Source organism: Typopeltis vanoorti, chromosome 21, assembly GCF_054136105.1.
Source record: "Typopeltis vanoorti isolate ZY-2024b chromosome 21, IOZ_Tvanoo_1.0, whole genome shotgun sequence".
Taxonomy (NCBI): Eukaryota; Metazoa; Arthropoda; class Arachnida; order Uropygi; family Thelyphonidae; genus Typopeltis; species Typopeltis vanoorti.
Window position 1 is genome coordinate 49,695,360 of NC_143569.1, and position 16,461 is coordinate 49,711,820.

Below are 16,461 nucleotides of genomic sequence, written 5' to 3' on the forward strand. Positions count from 1 at the left end.
CCTAAATAAAGATAACTGAAGTAATCGCATCCGTATTTGCCAATGCGCACTTTATTTTACAGAAGGTAATGCATTAGAAAGTGCGAACTGCGGCTGTTCAACTCTATGTGTTCGAAGAATGAGAATTTGTGCCTTTGAGGGTCAGGCCAAAGAAGTTGGTAAACTTCGGTATTATTCATTGAACTCGATGTACTTGGGTTTTATTTGTAACAGTTCCACGGGAAAATAAACGAAAACAAAAACTTAGGTAACTCATTTTATAAATTTATTCCTTCTTAGTCCGCTACTATCTTATCGTGATTAACACTTTCCCACCAATGACACGATTTGACCTTTCTACTTATCAAAATGGCTGCATTCTTTTACTTAAACATATTTCTAATAATGTTTAATAATTTTGCAACCTATCCGGAGCATACAATCAAAATAATAATTCTGGAAAATATAAAAACTAAATAAAAAGTTTTAAAATTTTAATACATTTGATATTTTTTAGTTTAATGGGACATTTTGTATAAAAACTTTCTATTAACATATTTTGTTTTATTAATGACAAATAAATATTTGTATTCATTATTATAGTATTATTATTAAAATAATTTAAATTACTCATATTATTTGATATACTATTATATTTATACCTTATATACTTTACTTGGAATTTTACTAGAAATTATAGTTTCTTATAAAATTTTTAAAATGTTTCTCCGATTCACTTGTTTCACATATTTGAAATCGGCAATTTTAAACATGAATTAGCATCTATTACTGGAATCCTTTAAATAAATTATCTAAAATATGCTATAAATTATTAAATATACACTATTCATTCATTTATTTATCGGTTTCTTTAGAACATGGCATACCTTGAAATTTTCATTTTAGGAGAAAATTCTGTTCATGAATTACTAAAAGAGGTTTCATTGCATTATTGAAACAGGTGACTAGCAGTTTTCAGTAATATTCCAGAAATCAATCTAGAACATTTTAATTTCGTCGGTTTTGACTTTAAATCGGTAGACATTATGATTTTATTTTGAGGAAAGTATGCTAATATAAATCATTTATATTAATAACGTTCATGAAATTTACATTCAAAGAATACTTTTCCTCTATATTCATCAAAAACATTTTGGTAACGTGTATAAGGAGAATGATGTGACGTCATACAGTTTATTAATATAGTTTAGAATTTTCTCTCTTTCTCTTAGAAAATAGTGAAAATTATATTTTATTCAAAATTTTTATTTAATTTTAGAAAATATATTAAAATTTTCTATATTTCTTGAACTATAGTAAATATACCTTTAAATATTTTATATCATAATGCTACAATTAAATTATGACGTTTTTGCAATCATTCCGGGTTCAACATTTCTGGAATTTCTGGAATGTTATTTCTTCTCGGCCTTTTGGCTTAGATCAAGCGTGTAGTTCATTTTTGTGAACTTTCCCCATAAGTGATTAGCAAATTGTTTAGCTAAGCGCAAATTGTAGTATAGTATATGTTAGCTCAGTTATTATCGGCAAAGCGTCTCATAGAGGCATTTGATAATAAACTACAGCAGCAGATACAGAATAAACCCCAGACTGGGGCAAGAACAACACACTCGGTGGTGGGAATAGCTTAGGCTCACCAGCATGGCTTTGCCGCGTACGCGGACCCTTGGAATCGAAGTGGAAGCTGATCTACGACCTCGATGTTTGGCCAAAGCCCTCATCGAAAGCGTCGGCGCTGAGCAGATTTTTGGGTTTACTCCCTTTGGTGGTGGCCGCTTCCAAGTAGTAGTAAGGAGTGAGCAAACAAGAGACAAACTACTTGCAGGATTCGAATGTAATGGAAAAACAATAGTTCCATTTTTGGTAGGGAGCATTACCAAACTACTTAGAATCCCCAGATTCCCTTTAGAATATATTGAAACGGATGTAAAGATCATCCACGAAATATTCGGGAAATGGGGCATTATACACAAGGTGGAAGTCCTAAATGACGCAGAAAACCCCAAATGGAAGTCGGGTGAAGTCCACATCTCCCTCGAGATGAAAACGCCCGTTCCCAACTTAATTATTATTGGATCCGCCAGAGTAATGATAAATTACCCTGGTGTAAAAAAACAATGTTTTAGATGTGGTGCTTTCACTCACCTTGGGGCGGACTGTCCTAGAGTGAAATGTAAAAACTGCCTCAAAGCAGGCCACAACCAAGAAAACTGTGAGTCAGCTTGCCTGAAATGTGGGGTCATCGACCACAAAGTGGACACATGCCCATTCAGAACCCTTGCTGAGAGGATGGGTGGTGCAATCACGCCAGCAACTCCACCAAGCAATGGAAATGACACACCACAGGAAGCTTCTCCTCCTTTCGAGGCTGCTCCTGATATAACAGAAATCCATACCTCCACGTCTAAGAAAAACCGAAAGGGGAAAAAAACTTCCACAAGCAGTAAAATCCAACAAGAAGAAACAGTCGCTATTGAAACCATCAATACCAATATAGATACTAATACAGATGATATAGATAGGGAAGACGGAAAGATGGAGATGAACACCAACACCTCCAAACGGCCATTAAGCCCACAGGAAGAAGAGTTGGTAACGCCCAAAACAGCAAAAGTATCTGAGACCGCCCACCCAGAAGTCCCTCACGCGAAAGCAGGGGAGACTCTCAGTCATCTCATCAGAGGTATCCCAGGGATGGCGGAAAAATTCAAAGAAGCGATAAAAAAAATAGGAGAACCTGAACTCCTCCTCACAGGAGAACATGGATCTGACATCGTCAGTGCAAAATGGGGTGACATTTTCGTTGATGACATCAGCAAAATCACCCCTGAGCAAGTAGAGGTATCCCAGGATTTAGACGAGGAGGCAGCTTCGGCGTTCTTCATAGCTCTCCGCAAACTAGACATGGCTAAGGGAAGTGAGGTGGCCAAAAGAATAATAACTGCCCACAACAAAAGAAAGACACAGTAACCACCTTGTGGGGTTTCTGTACACAGCTTCACCGGTTTCAGCTATCACAGGTGGGGGAGGACCTGAGAACCCGAGCGGCGAAGGCTTACAGCGAGGCGGTGCAGTTCCTTGTGAGCTGCATCACTCGGGCCAGATCCTTCCTCCACCTCTAAGTTTAACTTTCAATTTTTGCTTTTCTGTGTACTTTTTTGTTTTTGTTTTGTTACATGTTTCCTTTTTAGGATTTTTCCTTTTTTGTAAAGTGAAAAATCAACGACCGTTTTAGAAACGCCCCTGGGGGGCAAACAGCTAAAACAGGTCAACTGAGGCCTCTTTAACCTACTCTACGACTATGCACTCTATCTTTATTTCCTCTCCTACTATCTGCTGACTCTCAGCCTATCTTACTCTACAGGCCGATGATGAAGATTTGTTGAACTCACAAATTATTTCTAATCATTCCGGGTTTCCATATTTCTGGATATTGTATAGGAAGTAGGTGATATGTTATGTTTCATAATGGAATTCTTGTGCAGACATCATTCGTTATTACAACAGCATAAAACACAAGCACGTTTTGAGAGTAGGTGCTGCAGACATTTTGTATTGACTAATTTTACCGTTAGTAGATCTGATTTATACGAGTCTACACTTTTAATCGACCTGTGAAGAAAGTTTATCATATTGATATGACAGTACACATGGCAGAGAGTTCTGATTGTTATTGTACATATAAATAAGTTAGAACTTTCGGGATTGTCGCTTGTCAATATATCCATTGTTTTCACGAGACCTAAGTTGATTACTGCGACAGAGTGCATATATATAAAACTTGATTACTCCATCCCCCAAACTATTCACGGATTCTATTTGCGCATGCACAGTCCCCATGAATGAACAGCGAGAATCTGTAGCATGCAGTGATGATTGGGATACGCATTCTTCGAATTCTATAGCTGTGTCGGATTTCTAGTTCTCAGGAAAATATTATTTACTGGAGTCTATTTCTTGTCGGGGAAATGTGGTAGCATGGTGGGATAATTCCTTTCATTGTTTTTAACTAGGATGCCTTCTGATAATTTCTGAAAAATGAACAACAAGTTTAAAGGTCATTTTGACATTCTCGGTAATTATCTGTCGTCTCTGCTTTGAAAACGAGTTACTTGTATCAAAGTGAAAAGACAATATAGACTAGAGAGGAGTGTTCTATGTATAAATTATTTCTTTCTCTTTTTTAACTTTTTTTGTAGAAGGATCGGACAAAATTGTGTATCCCTTTATGAAAATTCCGTGGAAACGTAGATACTGTATCGCAAAGGCAACAGTTTGCAATTCTTTATATACCGAAGGAGGGTGGCATATCTAAGAAATAATGAAAGGCGTGTTTGGGGATGTTGTGAAATATGGCGTCTGAATAATTTCTAGAAAATGTCTTCTCGTCTATCTATCTATCTATCTATCTCTTATCAAAGATCACAGGCGAGAAGACATTTTCTAGAAATTATTCAGACGCCATATTTCACCATAGAGAGAGAGAGAGAGAGAGAGAGAGAGAGAGAGAGAGAGCCTTCTTCGGTGAGTTGGTTTCGACAATACACTTTATTTGGAAAGGAATGGGTTCAAATCCCGTTCTACGAGACGAGGGACCTTTATCAGGACTTTTCAGATGAAGGTGAATTAACCTGCCTCAAACAGGTGGAACCTCTGTTTGAATAACTCATTTTCAAGTTACTCGAGTTCAAGTAATAAGTAACTCGTTTTCAAAGCAGAGGCGACAGAGGATTATCAAATGTCAAAATAACCTTTAAATTTGTTGTTAATTTTTCAGAAATTATCAGAAAGTATCCTAGTTAAAAACAATGAAAGGAATTACCCCACCACCATTCTACCACATTTCACCGACAAAAATTAGTCTCCAGTAAATTTCCTGAGAACTAGAAATCCGACACAGCTATAGGATTCGAAGAATGCGTATCGCAATCACCACTGCATGCTACAGATTCCCGCTGTTCATTCATGGGAACTGTGCATGCGTAAATAGAATCCGTGAATAGTTTGGGGGTTGGGGTAATAGTGATCATGCACGAATCAAGTTTTAAATATATGCACTCTGTCGCATTCGTCAACTTAGGTCTTGTGAAAACAACGAATATATCGACAAGCGACAATCCCGAACGTTCTAACATATTACATGTAAAAAAAAAAAAAAAACAATCAGAACTCTCTGTCATGTGTACTGTCATGCATGTCAATATGATAAAATTTTCTTCACAGATTGATTAAAAGTGTAGATTCGTATAAATCAGCTCTACTAATGGTAAAATTAGTCAATACAAAATGTCTGCAGCACCTACTCTCAAAACATGCTTGTGTGTTATACTATTGTAATAACGAATGATGTCTGCACAAGAATTCCATTATGAAACATAAATTATTCCTGATCATATAATAAATTAATATAAATATAAATAGCAATATATAAAGTAATAAAAATAACAACACACCTATTTCATATTCTAGAAAAGTGGAACTCGGAATGATTGGAAAAAAGGTCATCATTAGGCAAGCTTTTAAAACAGACACGGTGAACACATATGGATTTCAGTCATGAAAATGTCCCAGTCATATGCCATAAAACTAGAGGGGTTGGGGAAAGCAATGGTGAACTACCCTATAAAAATCTCACTAGGAATATTTTGTGCGGAATGCCTACATAGTCACCTAGGGTCGGAAACGACTGAAAGGGAAAATTAGCCAGTCAAACGGAGGCGTTAGGGTTTTTATCGGAGGCTATGGTTTTGCGTCCCTCAACCAGGCAGCCAAGAGAACAAACGCAACTGACAGACAAAAATATATTATAACTAACAGCATCACATTGGTTTCATAAGATAGCGCTGTACTGCCTGTATGGAATTCACGGCCGTTTTGTATCATCATATGCTAAGTAATTAACTATGCTAAGTAAGTGGAAACGAGATCAGGAGTTATCTGATTACCGATCTCATTTTCTCTCTCTCTCTCTCTCTCTCTCTCTCTCTCTCTCTCGTCTAATCAGTACCGATTCGCGTTGCGTTTTACCAACTAGCTGTTCCATATTCGCTACATTATTTTACTACATATCTGAGTCCCCAATTTATCAGGGATTCCTTCCTAACAGTGCCTTGAACGACAGCGCTTCTTTAGAGTATCCTTCGTATAATGAGGCACTGACTCCACCATAACACCTCATAGATATTCACTTCCAGGAGGGCATGATGAATTCCTGTAATTCCATCATATTTGTTAAGCGTTAGTCCCCGTTTCGAATATTTCATTCCATTCAATCAAAAGATCCCTGATATTCTGATTCGGTTATTGAGGCGCCGATCTAGTAAGTTTAAAATTGCCGTCATATTCTTGTAATCCTTCCTGGATCCCACATGTCCGTTAATGTATCGCGTGATGTCCACTTCTAACACAGGTATTGCATTCCACGATTCCAACGATCTTTTCTCTTCTCTTTGGCATCAATTCAGCCTGCTTCAGTCCACTTATTGGACATTGGCACTTTATGTCTGTCATATCATTCTCATTACATCCATTATACTGTTGTTTAGAATTATAACGGCCGAAGCAACTAAGGCAATGGGGCCTATGTATTATGTCTGTTAAATGCACATGGTCTTTTGGTCTGTTTGTCTCTTTTATAGGATGAAAAACAGACCCTTCTGTTTGGAAACCTAACAGTGCAGCGATAATTCCAACTCATCTGGCCTTGACTATCATTCCTTATTTAGAAGTAATATTTGTCTCATTATATATACGAGGAGAATAACAATTCTTTGGTACGCTGAAACAAGAACAACTGATAATAATAATTTATTCTATTTATATATGATCGATTTAAAGATCTTGCTAGAGTTTGTGGAGAATCCATTTTAGGTGAATTTCTTGAAATGCTTGAAGACTTTCTAAATTCGGAGGGAAGATTCTAAACGAGACTTCTAAATTTGGGTAGTCCATCCCTCATTTCCTCCAAAAGAAAGATATTCCTGGACTCGAATATTATTGAATTCAGTATTTGAAATCTTTGTGGAAACTTTTCGATCTACCTTTCCAGACACCCGAAATTTCGGTTTCAAGCTGAACATTTTATGGAATTAAATGAAATTAGATATTTACTATTTCTATTTACCGACTCATTTCCAAATTTCAAATTTGGTAAAAATTGAAAAAGTTTTCTTTGCAAAATTATGCAAAGCAAAAGTGTTCAATTGTTGTGATAATGAACCGTCCCCTAACTTTCGTTAGTTTTGCGGCTTTTTTATGGGTTTATTTATTATTATGTTTCCCCCATGAGAATCTCCCTCTGTAAATCAAATCCTTATATCTACTTCATTATGCATCAGACCGAGTCTACCCTTCCTCTGAAAATACAATATCCTATGATATAGCCTCAGTTAAAGGGAGTGCACACAATATATTCCTTTTCTTTTATCAAAACACTGCGTGAATATATTTAATGAGGAGATTTCTCTGCAGTATTAAATGTAGAGAACTATGCGTTTAACAATTTAGCACCAAACCAGTCAGTTAGCTCTGATTCTATAAACTAGAGCTAGAGATTTATAGAATGTAATTCTAGTTTACTATCATCTTTTTAACCACTATCACTAACAGAGTTTATAGTACTAGTTCTCATTTATTTATTTATGCTACAACGTTCGATTCAGCTCAACATACTTTTGTTAATAAGTACACTGGGCTTGTTTCATCTTCTTTCACCGTACTGTACAAAACATAAATGAACATCAATCTTAGAAAAGTCTTTTCGCCAACATAAATATAAAACATATCCACTCAGAGTTTGGCATCTCTCATTTATATGTGTGACTATACAAAATAAAAATTACTAAGAGTCAAATATATTCAATAAAATTAATAGTGCTTTTTTTTATAAATCATTACTCTATTTCATTAAATAAATAAATTTCCAATAAAAAATTATAACAATAGTTTTCAAATTTAGAACTTTTTTATATGAAACCCGTTATCAAATGAATTATTCCTTAATTGATGTGTTACAGTAACGAATTTTTCGTAAAAATTACAGGATATCTATTATATCGCACACCATATTGCGTGACTGACAAAAAAAAAAAAAATATCCAACTTGTGAAAAAAAAAAAACTGATGCGAATTCACTAGTACTTTCTTCTACAATTATTACATTAAACTGGTTTCGAAATGAAGCAGCTTATTTCATTTTATCCATTAATATAAATTAATAAAGAGCCAAGAGGCTATTTTACCGGCGACATAAATTAAGTTAAGGGGGATAATAAATCCCTCATTATTGTACAGCCGGATACGAAACTCGAAGATAGAAATCTATCGAAATCTAAGAGTTTCATGCTGAACTATCGGCGAGTCCAAGCGTAAGTCATCACCTGGGTAGTACAACACTAGAGCAACTCGTGTCACAGGTGAAGCAAGCTCCATCACTATCCTTAATATTTTCTCATAATGTAAACGCAGCTCCTAAGTCCTAGTAGATGTATTAAGGATAGTGATGAAGCTTGCTCCACCTTTGACACGATTTGCCCCAGTGTGGTACTACCCAGGTGATGACTTACGCTTGGACTCGCCGATAGTTCTTCGGCATGAAACTCTTAGATTTTGATAGATTTCTATCTCCGAGTTTCGTATCCGGCTGTACAATAATGAGGGATTTATTATCCCCTTAACTTAATATAAATTAATAAAAACAATTTTCTTCTCAATATATAAACTCACTTAATTCATTTCTGCTAGTTGGCAGAGTGGATAGCTCACCCACGCTGCTTATCGCACACAGAGGTGTTTAGAGACAGTTTACCAATTGTCTATCCCTTAGCTCGTCTGCGCTGCTGATGTGTTATATGTTTAGCGCTCTTCGTCAGTGAGATCCCATTTCATTTACATTTCCCCATGTATAAAGATGTTGGTTTGCTAGATAACCGCAAAAAACCGAAAAAGATGCCTCTAAACACATTGAACATGTCACGAACTAGTTTTCATGTCCTTGATTTGAATCTAGGTCTTTTCAACCAATAAAATACTAAGATTTGACCAGACATTGTATCTAGAGAGATTATTGGATAAAAACACTGCTCGTTTACCCGCAAAGGCTATGGGGTTAGAATCTCGCCTGTTGCATGGATATTTGTAAACGTTTGTAACAGATGACTTTATATAGTTCGCTAAGGTTATAATGTTTTTCTTTGTCTTTTTAATATCGACCGCGTTTGACTACCTCAAACTGATTATAATTGTTACAATAATTCGAAACATGGTCACAATTACTACTAAAATTAAAATAAGTGTAACTGTACAGAACAATCTGAATATTTGGATTTTGGCGTGATCTTACTCCTGACTGATTTGCAATTCAAATGTAATAACAAATACTAAATAGTGCATGTTCTTGTGAATTCGAGAATTAAACTCCAAAGTGAGTTTTTTTTAATGTAAAAACAACAGCAAACGATTGACGCAATCTCTTTCTGGTTTCAACAATTGATTGATGTGATCTGTCTATTGCAAATACCACAACTCACACTGTTCTTGTATAATAATGACTCTAATGACTGATGTTCTCGTGAAAAATACCATAATTAGTGTTAACGAATTTAATTCATTTTTTTTTTCTTTTCTTTGTTTTCGAGATTTCGTTTTCTATTACTGGGACCACTAAGTTATCGATAATCTGCTCATTCATAATTAATTTTCTTACTCTATGGCTTTAGATGAACACGGAGCAGTATTTCCCTATTGTCAACGGAGTATAGCCTCCCACTTAAATCAATGAGGGAAACTTAACAAAACCTTTCGGAAATAATAAATCAAAAGATTATGGTAGAGTCACACGGATAACATTATTTATCCTAGAAAACATAATGCCAGTGATGACATTATATCGTGAAGAAGGCAAAAACAGGACACAGGACTTAGTAGTGATTATTTTTCAAGGATGTACTCGACATGTGTGGTGATATAGATGGTCATAACTTAGAATAAGGGTAAATGGCTCCACTGGGAGGATTGCTGTCTGAAGGCTATAAAAGTTTGGTTATTACAACTACACGTAGGAACGAAACTGTGGAGATGTAGCTTGTAATGCAGCATAAAGAATGCCTTTATTTCCTTCACTAATTTCTGTACCGCAGTATTCCCAAGAACCAAGCCTTTCCTTTAGGGTATTTAACCCTTATGGTGTTGTATATGCGATAATAAGACTTGTGATAGCCTAGAATTAAGAGCGACACCTTCGAAATTTGTATTTTTTTACTATAAATATTGGTCACTATAGGTGCAGACAAGGCAATGCCTTGGATTTAGGCAAATGTTTGCTAAAACCAAATAGTAGGTTAGTTTTAAATTAATGTTTTGAATGTTTTCTAGATTATGTTTAGGATCTGATTATCAATTTTTGTTTTAAATTCTTTTCTGGTCAGAAGTGCGCGCGTATGAAAAAATAATAATGAAAAGGTGCTGACCTACAGGTCATCTAAGGATGTTACACATGTGTGGAGTTTACTTATTTTAAATGCATAGTTTGGTTAGTTTTCAAACTAAGCTAATACTGTATTTGATAACTAAGATATGTGATACATTGTAACTCACAAAAGAGAAACTGCAATAATAAAAATGAGTAGACTCTCAAGAGATCTTGACTGCGATGCTTTAGATTTGACTGTGTACCTTCAAATGCTATTGGCACGGCCAAAACCATGTTGAACAAGTTCACTAAAGGAGTGAACTCCATCTTTGATATAAAGCATAAACTAATTATTGTATAATAAAAACAGAAATAGAAAAAACGAAATAGAAAAGTCATTCGAAGGGGAAGTGTTTAAAATATCACCGTCTGTCACTGTTTATACAGTTTTCACTTTTAATATATTTGAAAATGATTTGAATGCCACCGATACGCTGGAAATAATGGAAACTTAACACAGCAATTATTAATATAGAAATTATGCTTCAGCAGCAAGTTCTTATTCCAATGCACCATCATTACAAGTAACCTTATCATTACTCAGCAACTTCATCGTACCGTAGACGGTACGATGAGGTTGTTGAGTGAAAGCAGTGTTCCCCTGCAATCAATAAAATAAAAAATTGATGCTTATTACCTGATTTTAAAGTTAGGATATACTTGTTATATGGGATTTATTTGAAGTATATGGACTTAGTTAATATTACTTGTTTGTGATTTAATTCTTATAAATCATCATCATCAACAACAACCATCGGTCCAATGCCCGTAGGTGTCTGATGCCATCTTGATATGATTCTTCCATTGCATTTGAGTATAGAGTTTCCGCACCATTTGACAATGTCATCGTCCCATTCTCTGTTTGGTCTTCCTTTTTGTTATTTCCTTCAATCATCCCAAACAGCAGTATTTTTATTTTCCTGTCATCGTTCATTCTACATATATGGCCAAAGAGACGTAGTTTCCTTTTGATTATTTTCTGGATCAGGTTTTCTTTTGGTTGTATTCGTCTGTAGATTTCCTCATTGTTCACTTTCTGCATCAAGCTTATCTCAAGATCTTTCTATAGCACATCCTCTGAAATGCTAATATCCTCCTTTCAGATTCTCTCAGGAGTACCCAGGCCTCATATCCATAGGGTATGCTGCTGAAGATACAGGTTTCTACAATGTGCAGTTTAGTTTGCATCTTTATAGCTCGGCTTTTCCATATTTTGTCCATGGCTTTTAAAATAGCTGTTGCTCTGGCTATTCTAATTTTTATATCTTTTTTGGGGTCCAAGTCATGCGTCATGTGGCATCCAAGATATGTGAAGTGTTCCACATTTTCCAGTTGAAATCTGTCTGTGGTAACTCTGGTCAGTAACTCCTGTTGTCCAAAGTGTTTTCAAAGTTGATATTTAGTCCATATCTTTTTCCTTCTGTGTATAGTGTTTGCAATGTCTGTTCCAGCCTTGCTGCGTCTTCTTCAATCAGGACGATGTCATCTGCAAAGCAGAGGTAGTTTATTCTTATGCCATTTATTGACATGCCTCCACCATCTTCTTTAATTTTATCTAGTGTTCTTTCCAGATGAAGATGATTGGTGATATTGGGTCTCTTTATCTTGTGCCTTGATTAGTGGCAAACGAATCTCCACTCGCACCTGCTATCCTGAATTTTGCTTGTGCTTCGCTGTTTATATCTTTCAACAGGCGGATCAATTTATCGTCCACACCATAGGATTCCAAGGCAGCCCATGTTATATTTTGGTCAATATTATCAAATGCTTTTTGGAAGTCCTCGAAAGAGCAGTATATCTTTTTGTTCTTTCTTCGAGCTTTCTCTGCTATTAGTCTTACTGCGAGTATTTGTTGCACTGTACTTCAATCTTTTCGAAATCAGGCTTGCTCATCAGAAAGATGTGCCTCGATATGACCCTTCAGGCGTTCTTTAGCATTTTCATCAGCACTTTTCCAAAATGACTCATTGATGCAATAGTTCTGTAATTGGTGCATTCTAAAGCACCGCCGTTCTTATGACGAACAACAAGACCGATTTTTTCCACTCTTCTGGGGTATACTCTGATCTCCATATTTCGTTACATAGCTTATGCATTACTTTTACAACTGATTCTCTCCCATATTTTAACATCCTGATTTCTTAGATGTTTTAGCAGCCTATTATGTTCATCTCCAGGACGCTTGTTGTTCTTGAGATGTTTTATAGCCTTATTCACCTCCTCTTCCAAGATGTCATTTTCAAAGATCTCTGCTGGTGGAAAGATTGCTTTTAGTTCTTTGATTACTTCTGTTGCAGTATTATTTAGTTAATTTTTATATAGTTCGCTGCAATATCTTATCCATCTGTGTATGACTTCGGTCTTGTCCATCAATACTTTACCATCTTCATCTTTGACTGCTACTACTCTTGTTTGCCACTTCCTATTGACATTTCTTATAAGTTTGTAGACCTCTCAGTTTTGTGTTCTCAATAGTACTGTTCAATGTCTTGGCACTGGTCCTCCAACCATTTAGCTTTATCAGATCTTGCTGCTTTCCATACTTCATTGCATTTTGGACGGTATAACTCATCTGCTGCCTCTGAATTATCTCTTTTAAGTTTCAGTTCTCTTTTCTCTTGTATCAATTTTATGGTTTCCTGAGTTATCCATTTCTTGTTGATCTTTTCTCTTTCAGGAATTACTTCCTCTGCTGCTTTTTTAGCACTGTAGTCAGTCGTTCTGCCCTTGTATTTATATTTTGTTTTTCATTTGGGGTCCTAAGCTTAGTTTCCAATATGTTCTGATAGCTGTTCTTAGCCTGTTTTCAATTATTTTGGAGATGTCTCTAGCATATTGGAACTTTTCTTTGTACTTCTGTTTCAGTTTTAGTCTTATATTCGCAATCACTAAGTTGTAGTCGGAATCAATATCAGCTCCTTGGAACGATTTACTCTGTTGAACTGAAGTTCTCCATTTCTGGTCTATTAATATTAGGTCTATCATATTCCTGTGTTTGCCATCGAAGGAGTGCCATGTCCATTTACGACAATCTTTTTGTTGGAATTTGTTATTGCAAATCATCTTGCAATACCTTATAAATAGCATAACTTAAATATTCTTGAATAGTCTGCATTTGTACTTTGTTGGTGGTTGGAGTCCAAATTGAGACTTTTAGTATTATATTCTTAGCGTTTTGCATATTATGAGTTCTTTATGCGTTTTTTAAATTAAAATTCGCTGCACGAAAAAGTAGACTTTAAAAATGTCTTTGATTTATGATGGATTTTTTTTCTCTTCGAGATCAATAATGGCAGACGACAACAGCCCTGCAATTGCGTGTGAAGTAAATGACCGTAAACTGCGTGAGAAGAGTATTTTATTACTGAATGACGATGCAAAACCGAAAGCTAAACACACACACAAACACATGTGATGTTGTTTCGTATCTGTCAATTTGTGTGTGTGTGTGCGTGTGTGCGTGCGTGCATCATGCGTGCGTTTATGTGTGTGTGTGTGTGTGTGTGTGTGTGTGTGTGTGTGTGTGTGTGTGTGTGTGTGTGTGTGTGTGTCCGTTTTGTTATTCAAAAAACAAATGAGCTTGAATGACCCAGACTCAGACTTTTTTTTTTCGGAACGAAAAAAAAAGTCTGAGTCTGGGTCATTCAAGCTCATTTGCGAGGATCTAAAACACGTTATGTATTTTACTTCTATACTATTCCTGCTAAATTTATGGGTTTTGTAGATGGCATTCTTTCTAAACGATCGTTCTTCCTTCCTCCGATTATTTCCATTAAACCGGTGGTTTGTTTAGAATCAGAAAATAGGATTATAATTTTTAAGTTCTTACTTCTGTTTATTTGTCATTCCTATTAATATTTATGAACGGTTCAATAATGGTTCCAATGAAGAATACTGATGAAATTGGCCCGTAATCTGTAAAGTCTGCATTTGTTTAATCTTTTGTGCATATCTTTATTAAGACCTTAGACAACCAACGTGAACACTGCTGTGCAATTAGCATGACCGATTTATTTCAAATCTCATAAAAGGTTTTCATCCGTCAAAATAAATCCATCCACACTTTTAATAATTCATAAATTTTTATACCTTGAATAGAAAGAATAATTTAGATTTAAATAACATTAGATCAGATCCTTTAACTCGGTGGATAAAAATCTCTTTGTTATGTAGATTTAAATTCGAGGGACTGTTTTGAGAATCTGTTTCAGCTCTTCAGCATTGAAGAGCTGAAACAGATTCAGCTCTAAATATGGCTACTAAACGAACATGGCTACTGCAATGCAATAAAACTTTCAGAGACATATTATTATTATTATTATTATAGCAAGGTCCAGCACACAATATCATTGTGGTGAAAAGCTCATAGAGGCGCCACTGCCGCCTAGATTTACTCATTTTGTACTAAGTCTTTAGTTGCCTTCGTGACCAAGGCGAATTACCTGCTTAATATTTAAATAAAAGTTAGTTAATAAATACTCGATGTCATTTTCATCCGTTAAAATCCCCCAAAAAAGCCATGGTTATAGAATACTGCGAACTCTCTTTGAAAAATAAAAAGATGCACAGGATTTATTGATTTTTTTATGTTATATCCACTAAACTTCTATTAAACTAGAGTATTAAACAAAAGCTATTAAATTAAAAGTATTTAAAAAAATAGTTATCTTGTATGTAAAAAAAAGGGAACACAGGTGATGTGTACTAATTGAATAGCAGTATTTTTATTGCTAGAGATTTTTTTTTAAAGTCGGTTAACTAATTTTGTCATGCTGAGATAAAGGTTGGGTAAACTAAATGTATTACAAGTAATCTGTACTCATGTGGTTATCTTTCTTTTATTTCTAAACGTAAAGTATCACGATGATAAGAAAAATACAAAAATTCGAAATGCAAGATATCTATTTAAAAAAAAATCGAAAAATATTTTATTTTCTTTCGTGTATTCTTAATGCAATGCGGACCTTGTAAGTAGAGTTTCTCTTTTCCACATCCCGAGAAAAAAGAAGTTGGTTTCAGTTTAGAATAAATTATTGTTATTGTGTGACGTAACACGAGTTCTCAACAATTTGAAGCAAAAGTGAACATTTCAGCTAACAACAAAGTGTCAGCTGAAATGTTCAATTTTTTTTACAAAGCCAGCGAAAGAGGTTAAAATGGCTTAATTCCATTCCAATTGACTGTGAGCGAATGCGTCCATGAAACACGGAGTAAGGCACACGAAGTTCAAAAGTTCGAAATTCCTTCCACTGGATTGGAATTCTATTGGAAGCAATGAAAGTGCGCAACAACAAGCAGATTTGTTATGCAACGGAATAGTTATTATTGATAGTTTCTTCCGCTTCCAGAGGACGAGTCTCCCTCTCATCTACGTCACCAGAATGATTTAAAACTCTAGGTAACGTTATTCATAGTTGCTTAACCCCTTTTGAAGTCCATTATTAATAGCACATTTACTATCAGCATTGACTAAATGTGCTAAGGAAACATTAATCAGAAAAAGAAATTCAACAAACTTTCGAAAATTATATTAAAATTCGGATATTTTAGAAAAAAACTGAAAGGGAGTAATTTAGTGTTCTAGTGTAATATTTTTGATTTATATTATATTAGTATACTATACATTTGGCGGAAGGGCTGTTTACGAATAGGGACAAGGTGATTACAGCCTTATCGCCTGTTGTACGGGCGCTGAAGTTGGTACACCAGTTAATGATTTACAGAGTGGGCAAGGGAGCAGCCCAAGTGTTCCTTTGGGTGTATAAATGCACATTTTTTTTAGGGGGGGGGCTTGATGGGTGAAGCAAGAATGCTTTTCATATCCCCATTTATCTGTAGGAGAAAATGTATGGGTGGGGTGATATTGAGCTATAAGTTCTGGTCTTGGCGGGGTAACAGTAATAGCCGAGCCACACTTAAAACTTCATTGGCTAACCTATATTATATGCGGGGTTGCCTCTCCAAAAACTCGTGACATTTCCCAGATCACCCAA